This window comes from Monodelphis domestica, chromosome 5, assembly GCF_027887165.1.
Source record: "Monodelphis domestica isolate mMonDom1 chromosome 5, mMonDom1.pri, whole genome shotgun sequence".
Classification (NCBI taxonomy): Eukaryota; Metazoa; Chordata; class Mammalia; order Didelphimorphia; family Didelphidae; genus Monodelphis; species Monodelphis domestica.
Genome location: NC_077231.1, coordinates 297655956 through 297672070, shown reverse-complemented (window position 1 = coordinate 297672070; position 16115 = coordinate 297655956). Strand labels below are relative to the sequence as shown.

The 16115-nt window shown below is 41.8% G+C and overlaps 1 protein-coding gene across 1 annotated transcript in view; it reads right to left on the bottom strand.

Moving 5' to 3' along the window:
• The window catches only part of RARB (retinoic acid receptor beta), an 865852-nt gene extending 850435 nt beyond the window's left edge, over window positions 1-15417 (bottom strand). The window contains exon 1 of the mRNA XM_016426470.2: window positions 15234-15417. The gene's annotated coding sequence lies outside the window, so the exon portion shown is untranslated. The remainder of the gene's footprint in view (window positions 1-15233) is intronic.
• Between the last annotated feature and the right edge of the window lie 698 nt (window positions 15418-16115).

Here is a 16115-nt window from a genome sequence, read left to right as displayed (position 1 = left end):
GTTTCTTCCTCAATTGTGCTTCCATACCCCTCGCACTATAGGAAAATATAAGAAATTTATATCAAACATAATCTTTAATCAAAATGCTACAATGAAATGGATTTTAACCTTAATATTGAATCTATTGATAATAAAAGCAAGAAACAAGCCAGCTGCTCAAGATCAAAGGTTTTTTCCCTACTATTAAATTATCAGAATGAACACTGCGGTTGTCATTGTTTAAGTGAAACATTTAGCATGGCTTAGAAATGAAATGTACGGCACATTTCCTAAGCGATCCAGTCATGTGGTCTTTCATAGCAAAGTCCACTGCTTTATTTTTCTTTCAAATAAACACCTAAAAAAGGCATCTATGTGTGTTTACTCAAGGCAAGATGGTTATAATTGCTTACATTGAAGAAGCCAGCACAATTTGATGCAGGGTACATAGTTCCAGGGACACTCTTAACCCTACACACAAGATTTGGGGTTCATCTATAATATACAGAAGGTAGTTTTAAATGACAGAATTTGGAAATTGCAAGGAGGTTTAAAGGAGATCTCATCCCCCATCCCGGGATATATCCCCCCCCAATCTCTATTTCCCAGCTTTGATGACCTCCTTCATCTCTGCTAAAATCCTACCTTCTTCAAGAAACATTTCCCAATTCTTCGTAACATTGGAGCCTTTGTCCTATTGATTATTTCCAACTTAGCTTGTATATGGGGTGTCCCAAAAGTCTAGTGTGTGGGCAGCTAGGCAGGTCAGTGGACAGAGTGCCAGACCTGGAGTTAGGAGGTGGTAGGTTCAAATCTGGCCTCAGATATTTCCTAGCTATATGACCCTGGACAAGTCATGTAGCCTCAATTGACTAATCCTCTGCCTTGGAACTCATACAGAGAATCAATTCTAAGACAGAAGGCAAGGGTTTTAAAAAAAAGTCTCAGGGCAGCTTTAAGCCTTAGTAGCTTCATAGGTCCCAGTAGATCCTACTTGCCCAAAGCAGCATTGTTGGACACCATGTATGTCTTATTTGTACATAGTTGTTTGCACATTGTCTTCTCATTAGACTGGGGGCTCCTGGCAGGGAGGGACCATATTTTTATCTTTCTTTGTACACCCAGTGTTTAGTCCAGTGCCTGGCACAGAGTAGACACTTACTAAAAGCTTGCTAACTGCCTGACTGAAGATCTGATGGGTACCTGTTCACCAAACTCCTTTACTCCATCTCCTACCAGTGGTCTTAAAGCCTTACTTCTATCACCTAAAATTTCAAGTCTTCCCACAGAGTAACACCAACCAACAGAACTAGAAAAGTACTCAAATGTGTGTATATAATAGCAACAAGGACAAGAACCAAGACTAAGTGAACATTCAGACACTTCAACCTTTCTAACAATTCTCTGGATACTTCTGATGAATCCATTTTGTGTTTATTGTTTGGTTGGTTTCCTTCCAAATTTAGCACAAAGGTCATATCCTACAGGAAGTCATCCCTGATGTCCTCACTGTTGTGACTCGGTACAATGAACTGATTTGTATTTATTTTGCATATATGCCCATGTGACCAAGTTTTCTCTCCCAAGAAAAGGGATGCTTCTTGAAGATAAGGACTATTTCCCTTTTTGTGGCTGTTTGTTCTGAACCCAACACAGTGATTGCTTGCCACATGGGGGTATTTAACCAGTGCTGATTGAATGACAGATAAACAATCTAATTTCTTTAATGCTCTGATTTGTTTGAGCCATGTAGCCTTAAGGTACTTAAAGCAAGATGACACAACTTGCAACTTATTTTAGATTTTAAAATTAATATACACTAACTCCAAATATCATATTTAATAAGATTTATTAAAATAACTAAAATAAAAAGCTAGAGTAAAAAGGGAGCTACCTCAAGCCTGTGCTGGGCTTGGAGTCAGAAAGACCTGCCTTCAAATCCAGTCTCATATACTCACTAGCTGTGTGACCCTGGATAAATCACTCAACCATTGTTTGCATTAATCCACTGAAGAAGGAAATGGGCAACCATTCCAGTATCTTTCCCAAGAAAATCCCATAGATGGTATACTCTCTAGGGTCTTAAAGAGTCATACACAAGTGAATGACTGAACAATAACATATTCTATCCATATAAGCATTTATATAGTGTGTTAAGATTTGCAACGCAAATTTATTTCTTTATTTCTTTTGATCCTTAAAGCTACCCTGAACTTATTGTTGTTTAGGATTTTTCAGTCATGTCTGACACTTTATGACTACATTTGGGGTTTTCTTGGCAAAGATCCTGGAGTAGTTTAATATTTCCTTCTCCAGCTAATTTGACAGAGGAAGAAACTGAGACAAACTGGTTAAGTGACTTGCCAGGTCACATAGCTACTAAGTGTCTAAGGCTGGATTTGAACTCAGAAGGAAGAGTCTTCCCGATTCCTGATAAAACAGCAGCCCTGGATCTCTCAGGAATAGTACAGGCTACTTAAATAAACAAACACACACACAAAAAAAAAAATCCAGTCAAAAAAAAGTGCTCTATCCATTGTGCCACCAAGCTGCCTAGCAACCCTGGGAGGGAACTGCTATTCTTATTCAGATTTTATAGATAAGAGAACTGAGGCTGTGAAAAGTTAATGATATTCCCAGGTTCCTACAGCTTGTAAGTATCTGAGATAGAACTGGAACTCAGGTCCTTCTGACTCCAAATCCAACACCTAATGACACCTAGTTGTCCATGCCTTAGCTAGTAAGGGTCTTTCACACATGTGTTATAATATCTTAATATGTGATTATCTTTTTGCCATAAAATTGCAAACCAAGGGGCTCAGCTTTGATATTTACCTCCAATTCCATACAATGTCACTTGGACATACCATAACCCTCCCTTCTGCCTCACAGAACTGCTGCCATCTGGTCCTAATCCTTTGCTAGATGAGCTGTTGCCCTGAAATTGCATGTCATATGCAACCTATCCCATATTCCTCCTCTGTTCAGGACAAAGATCAGAGCTTTAAGACAAGGGTACTTTGTGGGAAGCACTATGCTCAGCATTGGGTGGGGGTAAAAATTGTCACAGTATTACAATCTCCACTTTGAAGGAACTCACATTCTAGAGGGGGAAGATAGCAATAGCACAAAGGGAAAGTTTCAGCTGCAAGTCAGATGGAAAGGCCCCATGTTTCTTAGCAAGGAGATGTTAATATCTCTTCTTGCTGTTATTCCCTCTAATATATGAATCTGACCATGTCAATTAGAAATACTGATAGAGAGAGAGACAGACAGACAGATAGATTGATAGATAGATGATAGATAGATGGATGGATAGAAAGAAAGATAGTCAGATAGACAGATAGAGAGAAAAAAGAAAAGAAGGAAGGAAGGAAGGAAGGAAGGAAGGAAGGAAGGAAGGAAGGAAGGAAGGAAGGAAGGACAAATAGATGTTGGTGACTTACAGGGGCAGGAACTATTCTTTTCTTCTAAGACTGATAAAACAATTTGGGTTCAGTCAGTCTTTCATACACGAATGGCCAAAGCACACATCATAGAGCAGTTACAGAGCTCTCCCAGGAGGCTCTGGAATATTCTTGATATTTGATGTCATCTGAAAACAGAAAAATCTTAAGAACTTTTTCATCCATAATGAACTCTTCTGCCACCTGGTGAGCTAGATCTTTTCTATCGCTGTGGTAAGTACCTTTGGGGAATTTACACCTTTCTGTCTGTGTCACATGGTATTTATGATCAGAGAGCTGTTGATCAATTCTTTCTCTTCTTATATAATTCAAGAAATCTGGAATGACTTTGATGCATGGGTTGGAGTCACTAAGTTAGCAAAGGCTATAAGATTCATTTTGTTCCACCAAGTCAAATGCTTTTTCATAATCAACACAATAAACCCAGTGAGATTTTATGTTCTCTATATCTTTCAAGTTATCATGAAATGGTAGAGGTATGGTCCATTCAAATATCACTTGTGAACATTTGTGTGAACTTTACTAATAGAATTGGAATCATACAATTTGGGGGCTTTAAAGGACCTTGGAAATCATCTGGTCCAAATTCACTGTGTTTCAGATGAAGTACCAGGATCCAAAAAGGTTTGCTGACTCATATGAAGAGAAGGAAATTGATCAGAGTGAGTGGGAAGTTTGATGGTCCACTGGGCATGCACACAACTATTTTCAGCTCTGGGTACCTCATTTTAAGAAAGACATTGACAAATTGGAGAGTATACAGAGGAGAGTAACCAGGATGGGCATAGTGTCAAGTCAATGGATCTGCTTTGTGCCAGGCATTGTTCTAACTGGGAATATAAAGAAAGACAAAATACAGTTCCTGCCCTCAAGAAGTTCAAATTCTAATTGGGGGTATAACATGCAAATAACTATGTACAAATAAGATATAGACAGAATAAATTGAGGATAGTCTCAGAGGAAAGGAACTATCATTAAGGAGGACTAGGAAAGGCTTCTTTTTTTTTTTTAAACCCTCACCTTCCATCTTGGAATCAATACTGTGCATTGGTTCCAAGGCAGAAGAGTGGTAAGGGCTAGGCAATGGGGGTTAAATGATTTGCCCAGAGTCACATAGCTGGGAAGTGTCTGAGTCCAGATTTGAACCCAGGACCTCCCATCTCTAGACCTGGCTCTCAGTCCACTGAGCTACCCAGCTGCCCCCTAGGAAAGGCTTCCTAAAGATCAGAAGTTAACTGAATCTTGAAGGAAGCCAGAGAAGCCAGAAATTAGAGAGGTGGAGATAGAGAGTTCCAAGCTTGGAGCCTAGCCAATGAAATGCCAGGAGCTAGGAGACGGAATGCCATCTTTGAGGAACAGCAAGGAGCCCTGTAAAAAATAGACTCGAATACAGGACTACAATCCCCATGAGCCTTTGCTCTACTTCCCCAGAATGCCTTGTAATCTCACCTGGGCCGAGATGGAGAAGGTATTTAAGCTGATTCAAAGGCTTTTGAGGCTCTCTCATGGCTCTTTTTGGACTTCCGTTTTGGAGCAGGCGGTCTCATGCGTGATGTGAGGTTATTTTGTCTAGGCCTCTGGCCTAGGCACATGTTTCTTACTTGTATATTCTTTAATCTTTAACCTTTAATAAACCTCTAAAAATATAATACTTCTTGCAGAGAGAAACTAATTTCTACCTGCCTCAGTCTATTCCTAAATTTTAATCTTTACAGCCCAGAGTCATTAGATCATGGATGACATGAAGAATCATTGAAAGAATGAGAGATGGTGAGTCCAAAAGGCAAGAGGCAAAGTGAATTAATATAGTCATTATCTTAAAAAAGTGAATCACTTCAATGTGACAGAAGAGGGATAAAATTCATTCTGTAGGGCTAGAACCAATGTGTGGAAGTTATGGGGAACCCAATTTTGGTTTGAAAAAAGGAAAAATTTCTATCAATTAAAGTTATCCTAAACTGTGTTAGCCTTCGGTGAGAGTATGTTTCCTAGCACTAAAAGTCATTCTAGAATCTGGAGAGCCATTTGCTGGACATGTTAGAGAAGAGATTCTTGCTTAAGTAAGAATAAAATTGGATAAGCTTTATGTTTCTTTTTGACTCAATTATTCTATGATTTCCCCAAGACCACACAAACTGGCCCAACCTCTTCTTTCCTTTGCTGAAGAATCCTTACTTTTATCATTATCAGGCACATAGGAGAGGTATATTAAAGACTTGGGGACTGATTGACAGCAGCTACTCATATTTCCATAGCACTCCCAATTTCCCAAGGCACTTTCCTTAAACAACTCTAGGAGGCTAAAGAACAAAAGTGCTAACATCACTGATCGAATTTCGTAGATGAGAAAGGAGAGGTTTGAGAGTTAAAGTACTTGTCCAAGTAAAAGGCATCAGTGCTTGACTTGAATCCCCATTTGCCTTTTACTCTCCAAACATCTTGGCTATACTGCCTCACAAGGATTAATATTTCAAAAGAATTATTGGAGTTGAGATCATTCATCCTTTAATTATAGAGAAAGAATGAATATTGAGAATGTAGATGGATGCTGAGACCTTCTACTCCACCCCAACCCCCAAACAAATAAAAAGAGAAAGCAGGCAACCACTAACACTAGTATTGCCCTTTATAACTTAGAAAGCATTTAGTGAGTGCCTCATAGCTCTGGGAAGTAGATGCTATTATTATCCCTGTTTTGAAGATGAGGAAACTGAGGTTTGGAGAGGTTGTGATTACTCTAGAGTCACCATCAATCAACATGCATTTGTTAAGCACCTACTATATACCAGACACTGTGCAATGTGCTGGGGATACAAAGATGGAAAACAAGTCCATGCTTTCAAGGAGCTCATAAAGCTAAAGTCTCAGAAGCAATATTTTAATTCATGCCTTCATTACCAAGACCAGTGATCCAATCAATACCTCACACGTCCTGTCCTTTTCATGTGCCCTCTCCCACACCCTGCTATGGTCTGACTTTGGAGGAGTGAATATGAGAAACTCATCATCCTTATTGCTTACATGTATGTACATAAGCTCATTGGATAATCACTGCATCTAAGGTAACCCTGGACAAGTCATTTCACCTTGTTTTCCTCAGTTTAATCCTCTGTCAAATGAACTAGAAAAGGAAATGGGAAACTATTCCAATATCTTTGCCAAGAAACTCCAAATGGTGTCACAAAGAGAGTTTTGGACATGATTGAAACAACTTAACAATGACAACCATCTAAGGCAGGAACTATTATTAGCCCCATTTTGCAGATGAGAAAACTGAGTTTCAGTAAGACTGTCCAAAGTCAAAAACTAAAGACTTTATGATCTAAATTTGAACCCTGGAATTTTCTAATTCTAAGTGCAACATGAGAATTTCTTTTTCTTGCTGCTTCCCTGGCATAGATCATTAACCTAGCATGAGATCAAGTCACCTCAATCCCTAGATTGGTTCATGCCTCAGCCAAAACCTCTGCTAACTGCCAACTGGAATTCAGTCCCATCACAGCATCTCTTTACCATCTGGCAACTTTACTTCCTGTAAAACATATGCCCTCCCGGCCTAGGACCCGAATGTTCTCTTGAGTTCTTTGGGTGAGGTTAAGTGGTGGAGGCAGAGAACAGGAGACAATGAAGTGGATAAAGCAGAGACAGATGGGACAGACACTCCTTCATGTCCATTTTTTTCAGCTCTTTGATGCCATATGTCGGGTATCCTCGGTGCAGAGGAAGAAGAGACATTAGTTCTTTGATCATCGGTAGGCAATTATCACAAGGAAGGTGAAGTGGGTGGCTTTTACCTGAGGTGGCTTCACATGGAGAATGGAAATGATTAGTCTTATTAATATTAATAATAATAGCTAACACTTACAGAGCACTATAAAACTGAAATGTTTTACAGGTAAAATCTCTTTTGATTCTCCTTACAAGCCCATGAGAGAGGTGTCATTTTTAGTCACATTTTACACATAGGGAAACTGAGAGAAACAGTTGTGGCTTGTCCAGGGCTACACAGCAAATGTTTGAGACACTAGTCAAATTCTGTTCTTCCCGACACTGTATGGCATTTTCTCATGTCCTACCCACTATGTTAGGTCCCCCACAAGCTAATAAGCCAACTGAGGAAATTCCTGGGAGACAAATAAAAGATCAATGACTATTGGTCTTCCTTCTCTCCGTAAATCACAAGGGTTCTAATACCAGGCCTTCCTGTGAGTCCGTGTGGGAAAGAGCTCAACCTTTTGGGACCCTCTGAAAATGGGCTACTCTTAAATGACTGGATATTTAAAATCGATCCCTCCGCAAATGTATACCATGTTCCAGGTACTGTGAAGAACCAAATAGAATGTCAGCTTCTTTCATTAGGCAAGCTCCTCATGAATGGACATTGTTTCATTCATTCTATTTAGAGCCTGACACATAGTGGGCACTGAAATAGTTATCAATTGACTAATAGATACAAAAATGAAATAGTCCCTGCTCCCAAGGAGCCTGCAGGGAAACACCATGTACAGGAATGGATGCATAATATATACATAATACATAATATTTACTTTTTTACATACATAATGCATACAAATATTTACAATATTTACAAATACATAATAGGGAGACACTAGAGAAAAATCAGGAAGGGCTTCATGTAGAAGGTGACATGTGAGCTGTGTTCTAGAGCAAGCTAAAGATTCTAAGACATGGAGCTAAAAATCCAGCATATTCCAAACATGAAGAAGAGCTCCAACCTGTTCAAAGGTATGGAGACAGGAAATTAGATGTCATGAGCAATGAGAAGGCCAGCCTGCTGGAGCTGTAGATGGTAGGACATTCTATGAATAATGGGTCAAAACCCTGGCCAGGTACTGGGGAAAGCCAACAAGTCATAAAGGATTTTAAATGTCATTGGACTTTGTTATTTGGTCCGCAAAAAAAACAGAAAACTGAGTGCCTGCTGAGCCAATCAGGAGCAGGGTCAGATCAGAGCTTCTGGAATATTTTTAACTATGGCACAGATTAAAGGGAGAAGGATTAGGAGAAAGGGATGATTTGAATTAAGAGAAAGTGAAGAACTGAGGATGACCCATGTTATGAACCTGGGTTACCACATGGTCGTGTTGATGGAAAGAGGGGGAAAAAATGTGCATGACATATCCACTGAATAAATCTTTGCAAAGAAAACTGGAAATGTTTTTGCAGTACCTACATGTGTAACAATCTGGCCTGGAGTCAGAAAGATTCATCTTCCTGAGTTCAAATCCAGCTTCAGACACTTAACATTGTCTGCCTCACTTTCCTCATCTGTAAAATGAGCAGGACAAGGAAATGGCAAACCACCCCAGTATCTTTGCCAAGAAAAACCCAGAAGGGATCATAAAGAAATGGACATGACTGAAATGAATGAAAATTTAAATCTCTTGAAAAATGGGATTTCCATTTATCTGGACTTTGGAGTTCTAATGACCTCACTCGGAAATCTCCTGAGTTTTGTTGGCATGGTTACACTGAAGTCACAATGACCCTATAACCAAGTAAAAATGCAAATGAATCATACAGAAAGTGACCAGCACTGAAAATTATATTGAGCTGCCTGCCCATGATTCAAGTCCAAAGGCCACCCACAGATGAAGGGGATGAGCAGACAACCAATATATTCTTGAATGAGCTTGTTGTCTTTAATCAAGAATTTTGTTTTTGTCCTTCAGACATTTCAGTCCTGCCTGACTCTACTTGACCCTATTTAGGATTTCCTTGGCAAAATACTACAGTGACTTGCCATTTCCTTCTCCAGTTCATTTTACTGATGAAAAAACTGAGGAAAAATAGGGTTAAGTGATTAACCCATGGTCAAAGAACTAGTAGTGTCTGAAACTGGATTTGAACTCGGATTTTCCTAATTTCAGGCCCAGTGTTCTATCTACTGCTTCATCTGTCAAGATTTAACCTCACCTAAATCATTTGCCTTTCATTTTGCACTGCTTACCAACAATATCTAAGCCACTTTTACCATTTTCCATGAGGGTTATCTGAACACTTAAAAATGCCTTTTTTTCTGTCTAGATCATGATTAAATGAGCCCTGCTGGCAAAGAAACAAACTAAGCTGCTCAAGAATAATGATTATTTGAATTGACTTTTTTAGTGTCCATACTTAATCTCATTTTATTTTTTCTGGAACTAAAACCAGACATAGTATTCTTAATTTGGCAAATGTGACAGCCCTATGTCCCAGAATGTGTTGTTCCAATATGGAAGACAATTAACATATTTCTTCTTCAAGAGAATGGTGCCTTTTGTTGACTTTCTAGGTCCCCGGGATTTTTTTTAATTAAAAAAATAATTCTTTACCTTCTTAGAATCAACACCATATATTAGTTTCAAGACAGAAAAGCAGTAAGGGTAGACAATGGGAGTTAAGTGATTTGCCCAGGGTCACACAGCTAGGAAGTGTCTAAGGTCAAATTTGCACCTGGGATCTCCCTTCTCTAGGCCTGACTTTCAATCCAACCAGCCACTAGCTGCTCCCAAGTCCCTAGTTTTAAAGTGAGTAGAACTTATTTCAAAGAACAGGTAAAAGTTAGCCATTTGGAAGAGAAAATATAATTTTCTTCTTGAAGTGATGCAGGTAATTCACATACAAATGAGTTTCATTATTTTGTTTTACTAGCTGTGCAACCTTCCTCAAGTCACTTAATTGCTCGCCCTCCATTTGTTCATCTATAAAGTAAAAACAATAGGATCTGAAATACAGAATTTATCTCAAAAGGGTTGCTGTGTGGATCAAATGAGATAGCTGTCTAGCACTCTGTAAACCTTCCAGCAGGAGAGAAATGCCTATTACTATTATTTATATTCTCATTATTCAAATGATATACATCAGAACATTATTTCTCATTTTTGTCCTTAATCATTCAATTTAGAAAATAGTACATAATACATTTCTTGTCTATTTTTCCCCATATGACTGTGGCACTTTTGACTAATCCCCTGCCTGCTGGTTTTCACCTTCCTTTAGAATTACATATGTCTTTGCTGCTGACTTGGATCCACAGCTTAGATAAATGGAGCCTAGAACTTGGGTGTCAGGATCCTCCCTCATACACTTACTAATTGTATAACCCTAAGCAAATCACTTAACTTTCCTGGGCTTCAATTTCCTTACTGTATAATGGAAATGTTAATAGCACCTATCAGGGTAACCAAGGTGAAGTTCAGTGTATTGAGAGTCAGGTCTAAAGGTCTTGGATTCAAATTTGGTCTCAAACAATTTCTAGTTGAATAAGCCTAGGCAAGTCACTTAACTCCCATTGTCTAGCCCTCACAGCTCTTCTGCCTTGGAACCAATACACAATATTGATTCTAAGATAGAAAATAAGAGTTAAAAAAATAGTAACTATCTCTCAGGGTTGTTGAGGGGATCGAATGAGCTAACAAATCTTAGACCTCCATAAATGCTAAGAGCCATCCAATGACTGTTGTCTATCTGTCTGTTTATCTTGGGGTTCTCAGCACGTTGTCCCAGAACTTGTAATTTAAGTACATATTATATATACATATATGTACACACATATATACATATGTAAAATACTTCCATAAAGTTTCCTTGGCAATCCTATTTACTTCATTTTATGTATTTAAGAACTTGCTGAGAAGGGGGCTAGAAGCTTCCCCTGACTGCCAACATTGTCTGCAACCCAAAAAAGGTTGAGTTGTTGATTGATTTATCTGGAGGTCTCAAATTGGCTGTCCTGCTGCCTTGAAAGAAAATATGAGCTAATAGAAGATTTGTAAATATGTTGGTGTCATTTCTTCTCATTACTTTAAAACAGGACCTTGTTGAAAGGGGGACTACATTGACAAGTTTCTAGTACACAGAGCAACCAAGTTAATTCTTCCATTTTAGCAAAGGACTAAAAAAAAAGGCCATATGATTTCACTTTCCTGGCTCCCTTCCCCTTGGTAGAGTACAATCTAAATTGGAATGCATTCTGTTGAGTGACATATTTTTATAAGCACTTTTTTTTGAGTGTATAATGAGGTGGATTCCAACATAACATAAGCTTTGAGAATTTTTAGAACCTTAAAGTTCTGAGATTTGGGAAAACTGTGTTTTTGTTTTTTAAGTTCTGACACAGGACTTTCCTTTGTTCAAAATGTCCCTGGCTCAATAGTTCTATAATTTCACTTAGTTATTTTGTGGCATGTAAATAAATAAAAATTCTTTTCCTATTTGATCACAGTTTTTTCTTGGAAACATATTTACAATGGCCTGCAAATATTATATCCTATGTGTATTTTTCATGCCTTTCTTGCTGCTAATGAATGTGGGAGTGAAAATGGTATTATCTGCAAAGATTATCTGTTGAAGTTACACTGATTTCCCCAACACATTTGTAGGAAAATTGAAAGAGAAATTTATTCACCTAATAACCTCCTTTGTCTACAGAAAGTGAAATGAAAAAAAGTAAAACCTCCAAATCTCAATTTCTGTCCAGATGTTTTGTTGCCATAGAAGTTTGGGGTAATTTTAAGTGTTACATGTTTTGAGCATTGAGAAATAATTCTAAGACCAAAGCATTCTGTATTAAGTTAAAATATTGCTATCTGAAATTTATTATTGTTCATGAGTCATAAATTGTTAAAATTCCTCTTGAAGTTTTTTTTTTCCTCCTTAAATCAAAGTAGTATATAGCTACTCCCTATGTTAATTTTGGAGAATTTCTTCTTAATAACTTTCAACAACCCCTGATCCCAATTCCTCTTTCCTTCTGCCTCCCCAAAAAATACATCAAATGCATGCTTTCATGGAGACTGAACTTCCTCTTCTTAGTAAATAAAGTTTGGAATTTTAAATCATTTTGTTATTGTTGGTTTTGGTTGGTTGTTTATTTTTTAAAAGAGAATGGAAAAAAAAAAGAGTTCCTTTCTAACCTCTCCAATAAATTAGAGAGTGGGAGGGCTGCCCATTCTCTAATCTATATTTTTAAAGAAACTATTTGAGAATGAGAGAAGATAAGATAAGGCTGCAGAAAGGAGATTGAATTTGCATTCTGATTATTTGCACAAGTGTTCTATTCCACCAACTTGATGTATCTTATGCTTAATGTAAGTATTACCTACTAGGTTGGGGTTTTTTGGTGGGGGGAGGGTTTACCCCTATGTCTTCAACAGATTTGTAAGCATCGAGCTGGTTTTGCCTCCAAAAAGGGAAGTAGTATATACAATTTAGCTATTCATTTATGCAAACGACGGTAAACAGAATTATAAAGACAGATAATAAACAGCAAATGAGGTTATTTTGCTTTGCTGCTTCATGTTGTCAGAGTTCTGAGCATAGTTTAGTGTTTTCTATTCATGACTTTATATTACCAAATTACTCCCTGATGATGCCTCAGATGTGCTTTTGTCTGCAAATGAGAAGGAATAAAATACCAAGACATTAACGTTAAATTACAATCGTTAATGGCGTAAATACGAAAATAATTACTGCATCATACCATCAATTGTTATGTGTTCATTACTGAAGTTCTTGTAAAGCCTTCATTCCCTCGTTACAATTATTTTTTTTTCTCTTTATTTTTGTCTGGTTATTTTATAGCCCTGACAATACTTTAGCAACATTCAGCAGTTACACAACCCATTTACTCCTGTTTAAAGCTTCATTTAAACTTCATTCTCACTGCATTTTGTCTGGGTGGGTATGTGCTTCACTTCTGTCTCAATGGCCAAAAGTTTGGCAGGAGTGGGCCCAGGCAAGATGAGTGTGTGAGATGAGATCATCTAAAAGCTGCAATACACCTGGGAAGGACTCCTGGGGCCACCACAGTATCCTTCTAAAATTCCCTGGGCCAGAGTCTATGTCCTAGCTCTTGGAGGTTTCTCCTCCCAGTGGTTGCTACTGTTTTAATAGTAACAGCTTTTACAAAGTAGCTTGCAATTCTACAACCAGCCAGGCAGGATGCTTCCTCCCACCTTCCCCCTTTCTCTTCCTTTTTTTTTTCCTTTCTCCAGCTCTCCTTCTCTCTAGGTCTCTGTTTCTCTGTCTCTTCTCACCCCATCTTCTCTCTTCTTTTCTCTCTTCCTCCCCTCCTGATCACCCCTTCTCTCTCCTCTCCCCAGTCCCCCTTTCCCTCTGCCTCCTCTCCTATTTTTCCTCAGGCCTCTCCCTCGTTCCTCCCTTTCTATCCTCTCTATCCTTTTTGTTTTTAATCCCTTTCTCACAGATATCTCAGCCACGCTAGCATCCACGGGTACTTGCCCAGCTTGCCTTCTGTGCCCTCACCCACTCAGCCAGGGCTGCACCAAGTGACATGACCAACCCAGAGCTCCCCTCTCCCCTCCCTCCCCAGCCCTTGCCACTTCTTTTATTAGTAACCTCCCACCACCTTCCAGGTGTCACCCAGCGGGTCTGCCCTCCAAGACTCCTGAGAATGACCAAGAAACACATCAGCTCTTCTCCCTGAAAAAGAGCAATGCATCAAGAGCAGCATGTAGCCTCAACGCATCCATACATACATAGGCACGCGTACAGATGATGCCTGAGGGATGCACAGGGTGGCTGAAAGAGGAGAACTCAGTCCCGGGCTGCCCTTGGTCCCTCATCTCTTGTTCGCCCTCAGTCTTACTTCAGGGGATCCCTACAAAACGTCTCTCTTGGCCAGACCCAAATGCATCTTTGAATGACAGGAGCAATAAACATTGGGGAGGGAGAGCTGGCCATAGTGAAAGAATTAAGAGGATTCGAGCTGGAAGAGACCTTAGAAGTCATCAAAGCCAAGCTGCATCGTTTTACAGGAGGAAACTGAGGCCCAGATAGAGGGAAAATAGTAGAAGGAATAAGGATGTAAGCGCCTTGAGGTCGAAGATTACTGAGATGATTGTATGCACCAGCACCTAAATACAGGGTCTGGCATTTTCCGGGTTTTTACATTATCTGCCTAGACCTCTGCTCTCACTGGCACAGGGAGATCCTGCTGAGGAAACTCCTGCTACAAAGCAGGTGGACACGGCTTAGAGCGTTGCTTGTGGCACAGAAAGAGACCCATCCAGTGTCACAGAGCCAAGAAGTGCCAAAGCCTGGACTTGAAGACAAGTCTTTCTGACGCTACCGCTCTCCATCTAGCCACTAGAGAAAACACGGAATAAATGTTTGTGGAAATGGGCAGAAGTGGAAGAGTTCCCGTCTCGGACACGCTACAAAGTTGACTCCTCTCCCGGCTTTCCAACAGGACGTTTAAGGACCCTCCCAACTCCCAATCCTAAGGGTCTCTCCATTCAGTAACCACATCAACGGCCCCATCCCGGGAGCTTCTTACGCCCTAGCTCTCAAGCCCGCCACTCCTGCCACCAGAGGTTTCTCCAAGACCATGCTGAAACAGTCCCTTCTCCAGGGACAGCTCCTCACCCCTCCCCTCCCCAGGGGCTCTTCGCTATTTCTCCAACTCAGGAGTGAGCGCAGCCTCTGCGCCCATGTCGAGCCCCCGAGTCCCGGCTGCAAACTTTTGGTGTTCCGCCCTCCCCAGGCCGGGCCGGTCAGCCGCCCCCGGGTGGGAGGACGCGCGTCCGGCGTGCAGGAGGCTCCCAGGTGCCCCCGGCTGCCACTTAGGGGAGGCGAGGAGCCGGGAAACTTGACAGCCCCATCCATAACTGACAGCCCACGCCCTCGGGCTGCCGGGGAGGGGACGAGGAGAACAAAGCTGGGGCGACCCGGGGCGGAGAGCTGCCCTGTGATGACCCGGGATGGCCCAGGGGCTTCCCCACAGCCGCTCTGAGCCAACCCCCGCGCTCCCCATTGCGTTACCTTTGGGCTGCCGGCCGGCTCTCCTGGACCGTGCCCGCCGGTCTGCCTGGCCCGGACAGCTGCCGCTGCTCCCTGAGCCCGCCCGCTGCCACCGTCACCGCCGCCGCTGCCGCCGCTGCCGCCGCTGCTACCGCCGCCACCGCCGCCACCGCTGCCGACGCTGCCTCCACCGCCGGCTGCTTTCGAGTGGAGCCAGCCCGAGCCTCGGAGCCTCCTCTCCCCGCCTCCTCGGTCCTCCGGCCCCGCCCTGTCCCGCCCCGCCCCGGACCGAGGCTGCTCTGGGGAGGGGGTGGGGGTGGTCCTGCCTGCCTTCGCCACGCGCTCCGGGGTTGCTCCAGCTGCTGCTGCTGCCACCGCCCGAGACTGGCAACCGCGCACCCCCTCCTGCAGCCGCCACTGTGGCTGGGGCCGGAGGGAGGTGGCTTGGGGGGAGGGGGGGCTCTCCGTTAGGTTGGCCCGTCACCCTGCCTGGGAGCAAGTCCAGACCCTGTGTCCCCGCCCTGGCCCGGCCAGATGGAGCTGGGCTACCCTGGCCGTCGGGCCGACTGGAAATGCCCGGTCAGTGGACAGTGAGCCCGAGCCCAAAGCAGGGTTCCGCCCGGGCATCCCCCCAATTCGTTCCTGGCACCGAAGTGCCCCTCAGTGGGCAGGGCTGCCAAGTCGACTGTGGCAGCCGAGGACGCACTCTGGCCAGGTGGACTTGGCAGCCTCTCCAAAGTCCCCCAGAAAATGCCACCGGCGCCGGGGCCAGGGCGCAATCCATCTTTGCTCTATTGACTGCAAAGTCTTTAGAGATAAACTGGGGCTGGAGGGAGGGGGTGCTTGAGATCTGACAGCTGTAATGAGCTCCAGGAAGAATTATGTAAACATTATTAAGTGTAA